Source organism: Passer montanus, unplaced genomic scaffold, assembly GCF_014805655.1.
Source record: "Passer montanus isolate IOZ18808 unplaced genomic scaffold, ASM1480565v1 scaffold25, whole genome shotgun sequence".
In the NCBI taxonomy this organism is placed as follows: domain Eukaryota; kingdom Metazoa; phylum Chordata; class Aves; order Passeriformes; family Passeridae; genus Passer; species Passer montanus.
In genome coordinates, this window is record NW_024367149.1 from 2,173,130 (window position 1) to 2,186,449 (window position 13,320).

At 41.4% G+C, this 13,320-nt stretch overlaps 1 protein-coding gene across 20 annotated transcripts in view; it reads left to right on the top strand.

Moving 5' to 3' along the window:
- PTPRF (protein tyrosine phosphatase receptor type F) overlaps positions 1 to 13,320 on the top strand; it is a 378,264-nt gene that overhangs the window by 133,278 nt on the left and 231,666 nt on the right. The window lies entirely within an intron of this gene.

The window sequence follows — 13,320 nt, forward strand, 5'->3', positions numbered from 1 at the left end:
AAACTGAGGGTTAAGAAACAACTTCCCCCCGTCTTCTATTTCCCAGTGTGCGCATTGCAGATAAACAGGGTGTGTGTGAAGGGGCACAAGTAGAACTAAAAAGACTGACAAAATTTATTCAAGTGCAGAAAGAATTTCTGTAGAAGCTGTGAGATCAAAACCTGACAGTTTGATTTCTAACACGCACAGATGAGTAAAGAAAATTGGGGGCGGAGGAAGAAAGAAGTATTGGGGTCACAGTAATCCCTGTTACTTTTTCCTTGTTCTTTTGCCAGCTCTCGTAATTTGTGTAGCACTGAGACATCTCTCCTGAGTCAGCAGGCAATTGCTGTTGGAGAAAGATGTTGAGGAAGAGGGTGCAAGTTCTTACCTTCTGGCATAGCTCTGCTGCACCTACATTTTGGCAGAATTAGAGTACAGTATTTCCTTGTGATCATACATTTAGCTGTTGTGTCCTTGCTGTTGTCCTGGTAGTCCCATAGAGTTGTTGTGACTGGCTTTAATTAGCCCCATCCAGCCACAGGGAAATATGTGCACAAATTGCTATTGTGGACAGACAAGAGGACAAAAGCATGGCTAATGATAGCCTACTAAAAACACCTTATAGTAGGAATGTTTTATGGAATGGGTTATGCAGAGAGCAGGAAACCTCGATGTTTTTTTGCATAATCTTGGGGTGTGTATTTGTTAAGCAATCCCCAAGTATTTGTGCAAACCCCCTCCCTTTTTTTTTTTTAACCTGTACCCAGATTTTTAGTGTCCAAATGTCTGCACGTTCATCACAGACTCTGGCAGTTGTGAATACTTCTCGCCTCTGAAAGAACCCAGGGCGCCTGGGATGCTTGAGCCAGATATGAGGTGACCATGATGCACCTCCTCAGGTGCCAGCAGTCATCTCTTTCTCACTGTAGCTTTAGTCACTAGGCTTATAATTAGATGTAATTTTGTGAAAGTTGAAGGAGATCTTGATTCATGTTGGTAGGACCCTGGCTGAATGTAGGAAACAGACTGGGGGTTCCTAAATGTCCTTGACTGAGAGGAAGATCTAAATTTAGGGAAGCTGGAGTGAAGAGTGAAGAAAGGATGTGAAGAAACATACAAATTCAGTTATTTTGTTGTCATTAGGGATGACTTGTACGCACAGCAGATTAAAATGGGTCTGTATGAGTCTGAGCTGCCCAGTTAAACTGGGGGCAGCAGCTGCCCCCTTCCTCAGCTTACTTTGCTCTGTGCTGGTGCTGTTGAAAGGTGCTTATTCAGATCACTTTATGTCTGCACATTGTAGCGCATTTTGGAATCTGGCATGGAGAAGTACTTGTTTAGTGTTCTGAGGTATATAAATAATTCCCTGAAATTTATTACCTTCATACTGGCTCCTGCAAAAGAGAGAAGTGTCAGTCACATCACAGATGTGCAGAAGCTGGTGGAGCTTGAGATGTCCCAGGACAGTTCTTGGCCTGAGGTTAACTTGTGGTAGACGTGGTTTGCTAATTTTGTGGAATAATTCCAAATGCTTAAAATTGTCTCTGTCTCTGTGTGGTTTCTCAGATTTGGAACATTTCTGTGTTGAGCAGCAAGTTTATCTGTATGTATGTCTTTTTCTCTGGTGCAGACTGACTCTGAATTGCTTTTTCCTAATCTGGAAGGCAGCTCTGGAGGGCACTGACCTTTTAACTACCACAGCCACCATGGATTAATCAAAGGTTTCCTAGGATGGAAAGTGGTTTTTAGCAACTCTGTCTATTTTAGCAACTTCAGAGTTTTTCTATCATCTTACCCACTGAATCTTGCCACCAACCCTCAGAGGCTGGGAGCTGTGTGAAAGGACCTGTCTGCTCTGTGCCTCTGCAGGGGTAAAATGTCAACCCCAAACTGCATTTTATGGGGCCTGCCCATCAGTGATGCAAACAAGTGATGCAGTAGTGAATCTGGCATTGCAGAGTCCTCATTCAGGACAGTAGTGACGGGCAAGGGGAAGATAGGACAATATATGGACACTGCAGCTCCCAGAAGAAGCTTGAGAGGGATGCTTTGAAAGGAGCAACCCATGTGCACAGTCCTCTGTTTTTTAGTCCCTATAGCATCCTGTTGGCTTCAGTGAAAGAGCATTTATTTATTACACTGGTTATGGTTGTTCCCAAGAAATAACTGTGATTATTCTTTTCCTCATTGCAGTGCTGCTTGGAGTCAGTGGAGGGATGGGCAGGCTCTGTATCTGCAAAGCATTCTTGCATTTCCCTTACTAAAAACAACGGGATAGTGAGAGCAGGGTTATCCCTGGATTTTCTGAAGTCAGTCCCCAGATTGCTTTTTATAGGAGCAGGAAAAGGATGGCTGGAGATGGGCTGTGCTGCATCCCTGGCAGCAGCGTGGCTCGTGGCTGGCTGCTCAGGGAGCACCCACGGCTGGGTCTTCCCTACCTTCCCCACCTGCTATTGTTGTAACACATCTCAGTGGCTGCTGTAGCTGCCTGACAATTAAGGCAGCTGGCAGAAAGCGGGATGTTTCCGCCTGAGCTAAAGCAGATTTAGTGTGTATTGCCTGGTGGAATTAACGCCGTGCAGTGCCGGTGCCGCGCCTGCAATCGAGGTCACAGGAGCTGTGAAGAATGTCAGTGATGGAGTTGAAGTGGCATCCAAAGGTTAAACTGAGTGGCAGAGTGTCAGAAAAAGAGGGGCTCTCGGGTGCCTCCCTGGCAGCAGGAGGGGAGTGGTGCTTCCCTGGCTGCTCAGGTGGGGAAGGTGAGCAGGAAGGGGCACATGCGCACGAACGGTGGATACAGAAGTGCTAATTTGGCAGACAGCTATTTCAAATCCTCCCCAGCTTTTACAGACTGCAATAAGAAATTATTAAATTTTCTCTGTGATCTGACTGTGTTTCTGTCAGAGTGACCCTAATTCCATTAGAGCAGCTCGGAGCTGATTCAGGATGGCTGTTTTACCCATTCTCTCTCAGCTTGCTTGTGTGGTTTTTTTAATACACTCTGTGCTTCCCTGTCTGTCAGCTTTTGATTGTGCACGGGAAAAATGGCTTTGCAGATTTCAGTTAATGTTCAGTGCAATTGTCAACTAAAAGATGCTTTTTTTTTCAGCTTTTGAAAATGTGTCATTTATTCTAATAAAATAGAAACCCAAAAAATCCCCTCTCAAAACAAAATGAAGAGAAAATGGGGAAAAATCAATACTCTCATGGGAAATCATCCGCAATGTCTTTTGTTGTTGTCTTGGTTTTTTAAAAATTAGGCTTTGTTTTTGAAGTCCTGGGAACAGGTTCCATTAGCCAAAGGAAGAGACTAGGTGACCAGTCCTAGGCCTTTTCTAACCACAGTATGTATTGGTTCGTCTTGCACAGAATTTCAAAGGGCTTAAGGAATAAAACCACTTCAAAAGTGACCTTGTAGAAGGAGAGAACTAAGGCAGAATTAGGCCAACTACCTGTGAATTGATACCTGGTAAACAAACAATTTGCACGTTTTGATTTCTAGAGGTAGAGCAGACTTGGCTTTTATTTGAGGGGGTAGGTGAACGTGCAGAGCTTGGGCTCCCACCACCTCTGGCCAGAAGGGACCCCGAGTCTGAAGTGTCTCAAGGCTGCCCTGCTCCTGAAATGAAGAGTTAATTTCTATCCAAAAGATGTGCATCTTGTACATGGGGAAGGAGTGGGTTTTGTTTGCCTTTTTTTTTTTTTTTTTTTCCCTGTTGTTGGTTTTGGGGTTGGTGGTGGTTTTTTTTTTTGTTGTTGTTGTAGGTTTTTGGATTTTTTTGAGGGCTTTTCTTTTGATAGTGGGGGTTTTTTTTTTTTTTTTTTTTTTTTGGTAGGTTTTTGGGGTTTTTTGAGGGCTTTTCTTTTGATTTTTTTTTCCAATCAGTGTTTCTTGGATGCTAATTGAATTGAGGAGATGCATTAAAAAAAGAAAATAAAAAGATAGGATGCTGATGCTTGTGAAGGTTGGGAAAAGAAAGAGTACTAGGATGGCTTTTCTAGATATGGTGATGTTCCAGAGTCTAAGAGTAGTAGGATGGTTTTTCTAGCTTCAGGTGAGCTCTGTTTTGCCAGGAATTTTTTGCACTGTACCCGAAGTGCTGTCTGGAGGTTTTGTGTGGAAGAGCACTGGAGGGAACATTTCTAGTTTGTTCTTGTCCCCTAACTCTGCTGTCTTCCCTTGCTGTTTTGTGCTCCCAAGACCAGTTTGACTCGTTTTGACTCCCTGATTCAACTCTGCTGCTTTTGCTTCATAACCTGAATGATGCCTCAACAACAGCTCAACCCCAAATACAGCTGCTGCAGGCCACGCTGTGAGATAGACTTGCTGTTGTGCAAGCCTGGGGATTGGCCACTTTGCAGAGCTGGGCAGCAGGATTCCGTTCCAAAAGCTGGACATGAGGCTTCTCCAGTGCTGCCTTGCATCAGTTTCTGTTTCCAGGTTTCCTGTTTGCATGCCTGTCCCCAAACACAGCATCTGGTGATTATGTGTAATTGATGCGATTGGATCCAGGTATTGCAGCACAGGTAAATACTAATTTTCTGCAATTCTAGCTTGACTAGCTTGACATATTCCATCAGCAGAAAGGACATGGAAAATACTGTTTAGGAAAACCCCTGTACCTGAGGCATCGAGGTGGTGTCATTAAGGGATGGGTTGAAATATTAACCACAGTTATTGTGCAGTGTTTATTTTTGGTGTTCTTACTCATCATATATATAAATATATATATTTAGGTAGGAATGGATTCTACACTTGTGTGTAAAATACCTAAATGCTGCCTGCTTGTAGCTAAATGTTGCAGACATCAAGGTGGAAGGGATGCTTTGAGGAGAAACATCATGTACAGAGTAGACAAAGGATCTTTTTCTGCATTTATAGCCCTTTTAGCTCCAGCACTTGCAGAGAGCGTGAATTTGTTTGGGTTGCTACCCACAACAAATCACAGCATGTTGATTTGTCTTTTTTATGTATTGTTAAAGCCACCAGCATTCATCAGTCAATGTCAGCTGACAGGTCAAAGGTCTGCTTAGCCCCAAATCCCTCATCCAGTAGTGGTCAGTACGAAGACTTATGGAGGATGTAAAAGGAGAATAAATATATAGTGGTCTCTTCTTGTTGTCTTCTTGGAGCCCTCAGTGAGTGGTGGCTCCTGAACTCAGAGCTGCTGTAGCAAACAGCCAAGCTTACTCTGAGTTTTGCTGTCAGGCAGCTCTGAGCCTGTGGTCAGTCTGCAGGGACATCTGGGGGACAGTGGTTTGCGTGGAGACCAAGGTGCAGGCTCTGGCTGTTGCCTCCACTCCATGGCTCATTGTTGGAACCCCTCACTGCTGCTGTGCAGGGCTGAGCATCCCCACTTGCCATTTGCACCATTGGGACTCGGCTGTGCAGCCAGAGTTCCTCTCCTGCCTTCACAAGGGACTTCCTGTGATTAAATATCTGTGTAAATTATCCAGCACAGTGACAAATGCTGAGGGCATGATATATTTAATACTTGTTCTTTGAGAGAGCATGTGCTTATTGGCTTGGTGATACAGAAAACCAATAGGACTACCTGCTTACAATTTTATCTTCGGTGTAGATTCATAGATTTTAAGGCCAGAAATCAGATCAGAGTAGTCTTTTACTCTGACCTGTGTAGCACAGGCTGTATAATTTCAGTAGTAATTTCTGCGCCTGCTTTTACAGCTGTGGATGAGCTAGCACGTAGCTTTTGGGAGGCTGTCAAATCATGATTTGAAAAGTAAATGATAGAGAATTTACCCATCTCCTATATGATCTGTAAAAATGGCAAGTAATCATTACTTCTCCAAATGTGTATTTATTTCAAACTACCTTTATGCATTTTTAGGGTTTAGACACTGGATATTAGAGCATCTGTCAGTGAGACTGCAGAGTCCTGCTGTTTAATGCAATCTCCTGGAGAAGCAACTTCAAGTGGAAGAGTTAGAGAACCTGGAAGTTTGTCCTTTCTGTTGTAGAAGAATGGACTCGTTTTTTTCTGACCAGATAAAATTTTTATTGTTCTTCACTAATCCTCCAGACTTTTCAATATGTTTTTTAAAGTCAGGGGACCAGGACCAAGACAAGTGGCTGCATTTTCCAACAGTACAATGGCACTTTATCTTTTTTACTCACAGCATTCAGCTGGGAATGTGGTCCTCCACTGTGACCTCTGAATTCCTTTTTGGACCTCTGATTCCCAGGATGCAGACTTCTATTTCATTAGTGGGATTTGGCTTTCTGCTCATGAATATCTGCCCCTAGGTACATTAAAATGTGTTTTGCTGGATCCCAGCTCATTTAGTCATCTGAGTAATTCTTTAAAGGTAACTTTCCCTTTCTGTTTGTAGCTGACTACCAAGATTTGGTAAATCTTATCCTTTACTTTCCAAATCTAATTGCAAGTTAGTTGCATTCATTCACAGATGTTAATCAGTTGTGGCTATTTGTAGAGGCTGCTATGTGTATTTTAAGGAGTTATTTAAAATACCCTGTAGTAGTGATGGTAACATCCTTTGCAGATGGAAAGGAGTGCCAGAAAACCGATAAAATAATATGGTTTGTCGTGATGCTCCTGGCTATTACTACTACTGATGTCAGAAAGGGAAAAAGTATACGATCTGCTGGAGCTTTCAGTGTTTTAGCTGAGTAGTTGTAAAAAGCAATGATGTGGTAATAGGAATGCTTTTTTTGTTTCTTTGATTATCTCTTCATTATACTGGTGCTTCAGAATGATACTGTAATATAAGATGATCAAGCTCATTTTTGTGAACAACCAAGAGTATGAAATTTGTTTGCTCAAAATGTTAGTCAATCTTTTTTGATGTTGAACGTGGTTTACAAAGGAGTGGGAAAAAAAGCATCTGTTCATGGGTGCTTTTTCTCTGGTAAGTTGTCTATCTTTATGTATCAGGAGCTGAAAAGCATTGGTGTACTCTTAATTGAATGCTCTGTTTAGTCCCTTGTGAGAATCAGTTCTTTGTCTGTGCCAGAGACAAATCTCATTTATTTTGTTGGTGTGAAAACACTGTAGGGTGCTTACTGAAACTTCTAACTCATAGAAATGTCTTTTGCCTTGCACACTTTACTGACATATGATCACTGAATTAAATCAAAGCACTTTTTATAGTGGATGATGCTTTACATTTGTATATGAATTGTAGTCTGCAATGCTAGAGCTTTGAATGTGTATCGGTTTTGTCTTTCTCTCTTGCATCATAACATTAAGCCTTTCACAATAGGGGGCATTGACGTAGTATAAAAAAAGAAATAATTACAGAATATATTTCATTTTGTGTAGTAGAGGCTGGAATGACTTTGCAGTCCTGCTGTGCTTTTCAGATGGCCCTTCATTGTTTATATTACTCATTGTTTCCCCCCACCCGGTAATTAATAATAGAATTTCCATGAAATCTTTTCCAGGAAATTTTTAACATTGGGTTGAGATGTGTAGGTAGTACCTGGTCAAATCTTAAAATAAATGGAAATGCCACAATTTTGCAACAGACATTCATTGAAGCAAGGGTGACTGTTCTGAGTTGGTATTTTGAATAAAGTCATCACGTCAGGAAGAGATTTGGAGTTGGTTTGTCTTTGCTATGAGATTATTCTACATGAGCTGATAGTGGATTCTCTGGAAGTAACGGGGGTCTCATGGAAAGGACCATCATCAGTCCACTGTTGGCACTGGTAAATACTGCAGATTTAAAAGGAATCACTCTGAATTCTTGCTTGATTTTGCTGCTTTTCTTGCAAATTGTTTTAAATGTTTTTACAAACTCTCTCTATATATGCTAACTTGTTGGCTCACCTCAAAAGTTAGTGATATAAGCCCTTGGCAGTTAATTGTCATCCAGGGAGAAGACAGTAACTGTTGAGCCTCCACTTTTTGTTTTGAGGATGCAGAACCCTTATGTGTTTTCTTTGTGTTTATTTTTAGCCCAATCAGTTTCAGCTGTTGTATTACTTCTGTTAAAGGTTGTTTTGAAAAGTGGTTTTAAGGAGGCCAGGAAATATTAATCAGCTTTACACATGTGGGGATTTTGCCCCTGAAAAACTCCCCTTTTAATAACCATTTTGAGCCTCAGCATTAGCACAGCTGTGCCTGGCAAGTGGGGCTGTTCCTTTTCATCCACTTGTCAAAAGCTGGAGACTTGTGTGAGTGGGAGACAGAGTGTGTTGCAAAGCTCTCACTTTGGTGTTGTTCCTAACACAGGGTTTCAAACTTGAAACTGAAATTCTGTCTTTTGAGGTAAACATGAGAGTCACTGTGCACTGATCTCAGAAAGGATTTCAATCCCTGCATTTGAGAAAAAAAATACTTTGGAAGTGAGGCTGCTATAGTGTATTGTACTTAGAGAGTGCTTAATTTACAAGAGGGAAGATTCGTTGAAAGAACAGAACGATGAGTAGTGAGATTCTTGTTACGTGCTGAAAATGGTTAAAATACTGATCTGATGATGATGACTATGTATTTTAATCCTATTTAGGATCAAACAGAAGCTTTCAGTTTTTCCAGGACACAGGAAAACCTTTAGAGAAGCAAACTTCTCTCCTAAGCAAATACTTTCATATTCCTGTTTAAAGGACTGGGATGCCTGGTCCTGACAGTGTTCTCAGTCTTGGCATGCTGAGTACAGAGTTCAGTATGGCTCTCAGGAGAATGATGAGGGTAGTCCAAGACCTAGAAAGGCTCCCTTTACTCTTGTTTGATGTAACAGGTAATGGTCCTGGTTGTTGACTTGTCATTTATACTTGCTGTATATAACTTCTAATATCCTTTTTTATGCTCCATTACACACAGTTTATCAGGGGTTAACATGAAGTTCCTTAGTTATAACCTATTATTTTCAGCTTTTTATGAGTTTGTTTCATGGCTGAAATGTGCCCTGCTTGGTCTTCAGGCAAAGTTCAAGTTGAGGGGCTGTATTTTATAACTTGGACATTTGTTTTTGGTTCTTTCTGTGAAAGTTGTCTTCGAATGGCTCTTAAAAACAAAGAGAGTGGAAAAATACTTTTGTACCCTTAAAGGTGACTGTGGTGCCATTTATAGATCTCTAGTCTAAAATGTCTTTGAAAACATTTGACCACCAAAGCGCATCTGTAGTAATGTCCAGAGAGAATGGAACCTGATTTGTGAAAGGAGTGACCCATAGAAAAACAGGCTGCTGAATAATATAAAGGGAATTTCACACTTGATCACTATATATAAAGGAGGCTGTGTGAGCTCGTGTGTGACTAAATTGCCTGTGTATTCATTCTGTGCATGTAGCCAGAGCTGCTGTGATCTCAGCCTTCCCAAGAGCCAGAGGTGCACAGGAGAGGTGTCCTCCAGGTCCTCCAGCACCCAGCCTGGAACATGGGCAGAGAGAATTAATTTGCACTGACACCATGAAGTTCCTCTTCTAGTGCAGTTGTCTGTTTCTTGAGGCAGTTGTGAAAATAGAGAGTGTTTTTTGTTGAAGTTGCTCTGTGGTTGTATTGCAGGCCACAGGGGCTTGGTCTTGTCTTTCTTGGCAATGCCTGTCGAACCTTTATTCTGTCTCAGTAAATGCATGGAACGTTTAACATATTTAAGTGACAAAGTTTTGTTGGTTTTGCTTTGTTTTGGGGTTTTTTTCCCCCTCAAATGCTAAAATACATCACTGTCTATAGAGTGGTGTGCCCGATTTTAAGAGCAGAGTATGATTTGGAGGTTTTTTACACATTAAGACAAAATCCCCATATTGTTCAGTCAGCATCTATGCAGTGCTCAACGTCTTTTCCATTAGACACTCAGCCTTCTGTTGCAGATAAGGGGTTTTTTGTAGGCAAATTTAGCTCAAAAATTCTGGTATGTTCTTTAATCTGTAGTGTTTTGTGTGATAAGAGCTTCCTGTGTAATTTTGTGGAATTTAAGAAATCCCACTTAACATATAAAGGGTTACATGCAGTATATACCATGTGATGTTTTCCAAGTTTGTGTTAAATTGCAGAATTATTTAGTGTTGCAATAATTGCTGGATGGTGTCAAACTCTAGGTCCATTTATACCAAAATTATCCCAGCATAAGTCTCCAATGACGGCCAACAAATGCTGTATGTTTTAAGAAGGTACAATAAAGATCATCTCCTACTCTTGCTTTTTCTCCCCACCCACGTAAGTTCCCATTTCCTATGTAAAATTAGAAGCTGTTCTTAGAAACTGGACTTGTATTACTCCTTCTGTAGAGCTTTATTAATTGCAACAACTCTAAATATTGTTTTATCCACATGGGCAAAGGAATAATATCCAGTGTACGTTTGTCAAGGTCAGATCCATCTAATTTCCTTTAATGACAGGCTAACAGGCTTTGTGAATGGAGAAGCAGTAGATGTCATTTATCTTTAGTAAAGCTTTCAGTGCTCCCTCATGAGACTTTTTCCTGTGAAACATCTGCTCATAGGGTGGGTATTTGGCAGTTTGGTAGCATTCAGCATTTGCAGTAATGATCTCTCTGATAGAATAGAGAACATGCTTATTAAATTTGCAGGCAACAACAAGCTGGGAAGAGAGGCAAGCATGTTGGAGGACACTATTAGAATTCAAAATGATCTTTACAAATTGGCGAAACTGTCTGAGAGGATGCATGTCAATAAGGAAAAATGTGGATAGATGTTTGAAAATAGGAGTAATCAGCTACATAAATACAGAATGAGAGACAACTGCCTAGACAGCTGGTATACAGAAAAGGTCTTGCAGTGCTAATGGGTCGTAAGCCATACAGGAGTTGAGAAAGCAGTGCTTTTTTGAGGGGGACAGACATCACAGTGACAGGCAAAAATGAGGAGTCCCACCATGAGGACACATTTAATAGTCTTTCTGCTTTGCTCACATGGGTAAGGCCTCTGGTGAAACATCTCATCTTGAGCATCCCACTGCCAGAATAGAAGGATTAACTGGGGGAAAACCAGTCCATCCCATCCACTGCTAGGACAAGAAATAATGTGATTGAATTACAGCTGGGAGGTTCAGGTCAGGCACTAAGCAACGCTCACAGACATGCAGGATTGTTGGAATTGAATTTCTGGAGGTATTTCTGGAATTTTGTATGCAAACAGAAAGTGTTCCCTCAGATATGTTCTGAATAAGCAGTGTGATTTTTTAAAATTAATGTTTCTTTGTCTTCGTTTGTGAACCAGGAAAGGTGCAGTCTCATAGCCTGTCTTCTCTAGGTCACCTAATAACTCTTATATCTTTATCCTGTCCTTTTTTTATCCTCCTCCCAAGTGACAGTCACTCTTTCTTCTGACTATGTAGCTTTGTGTGAAAGTGTTCTCCAGGCCCTTAGTTCTCTTCAGTGCCCTTCTCTAACTTTGTAGCTCTGCTCTACATGGGCTGGTGGGCGAAAACAGGGGAGAATATGAGACTTGCAAACATCCCCTCATTTTCTCATGAACCCTTGTAGATTTGCTGTCTTTTTGCCCACGTCTGTGCATGACTAAAGGACGGCTGCCTGTTCCAGTGTGTGGTTCACCTTCTGAAGCCATACAGTTAATTGTGCTCTGTGAATTGTAGCAGGTAGTTCTGTGTTTGTTTTTTTCTCTCAGCGCATGTTATGTATTTACCTGTAGGTAGCTCTCTGCCTGGAGACTTTACCATGCTATGCATCTGTTCAGAGGCCCGAGTCTGAGCTTTGATGGTTGCAGGGGCTTTGCCAGGGCAGGGCTCTGGTGTGTGCCTGGTGGTTGCTGCTGTGGTGTGCAGGAGCCCTTCTCTCTGACATCACCAAACATCCGTGCTGTTCTGCACTGACTGTCAGATATCCCTAAAAAGGCAGTGTGGTTGTGCCAGCCCATATAACCCAGAGCAGCAGGGCAGGGTGGAGGGTCTGCATGTGGACCATACCTGGCAAACAATGCTGCTTTGCTGTCCAGAGCAGCATCTTTGAGGTGGGGGGAATTTAAACAGCTTCTGGCAGCACAAAATGCTTTGAGAATTGCAAGGGATGCTGTATGTCTTGCAAGACCTTCTGATTCAAATATGTTTAAATGTTTATTTATGTGTATGAAAGGGAAAATGTATTAAAAAGTGTATTTGTATAGAATGCTTTTAATGTTAATGGTAGTGGAAGGGAAGATGGGTAAGGTTTTTTACCTTCTCCTTCCAGTAGTCATTTTTGCTATGAATAGCTATACATCAACTCTTGAATTTATGTCTGAGTGAGGTCCCAGGGCTGTATGAGATGGGAGTATCTCATGCTTCATGTTAAAAGATTGTGGTTAATTTATTGCATGTTTGTTGTGGATAAGAAAAAGCTATTTACCCACCTAGACTTTTCCTTTTCTGGGTTTCATAAAAGAGCCATGTACTTCTTGCTGAAGAAGTGCAGATCAGAAGAGATTTGTCTTTTTAATGAATTGATTTAAATCAAAATGCAGGCCATTACATGAGTTCCTGAATTCTGGAAACTCTAGCATTATATTGGGTGTTTCTTTGCCATCAGACTTTGACTTCAAACTGCAATTATTTTTCACAAGATGAAGAATGAAGTCTGTTGCCTGTTATGAATAATAGAGTATGGTAATATCACAGCTATATATGCAAACTCTGCAGACTGGCAGCACAGCTGCTAAACGTTACGTTTTTAAAATATGTGCAATCTGTTGTCAACAGAATTAAAACCAGGAACATTACATGGTTTGTTTTGTAGGGAAATTTAGTGATGAATTGTTCTACATTTTGACCTTTAAAGTTTTTTTTTTAGTCTCTGCACCTTCTTTGTGAACTGGGGATACTCTCAAATTAAGACGTGGAATTCTGATGGCCACCCTGACATTTCCTAGGCCTGGCTGGATACCTGGTCTTGATTAGTTTTCTATTGTACCTGCACTGCCAAGCTGGAGAGGCTCATATGCTGCACAGCTGCACTTGAAGTGATTGCACTGTAAACCTCATCCAATTAAAAGGTGAATCCTGTTCTGCCAGTGGAAAGTTGTTTTACTGTTCCTCTTCCCTGATATGGATGCGAGTGGAAGTGTTGAAGTGAAGTGTTATCGCTGTTGCTTTTGTAGCTTGTTATCTTCCATCTTCATATACAAAAAAGTGAGAAATGCAGCCTGCCCAGCTGTCTGAGAGCGAGGGTGACTTGGCAAGATAAACCTTCACTGGCTGTAATGGGCCTGACTATAGATGATCATTCAGCCCTTCACTACCATCTGGTAGTGTCCTGGTTTGAACCACAAGCAGCAGGAGAAATAAGGTGGAAATACAGCAAAGAACAGCAGTCCATCATTTTGGTGCTGAGAAGGGAATAATGCGCACTCAGGACATGTTCTACTCTTTTCCTCCTGACTATGGAGAGGGAGAGTTGAGAG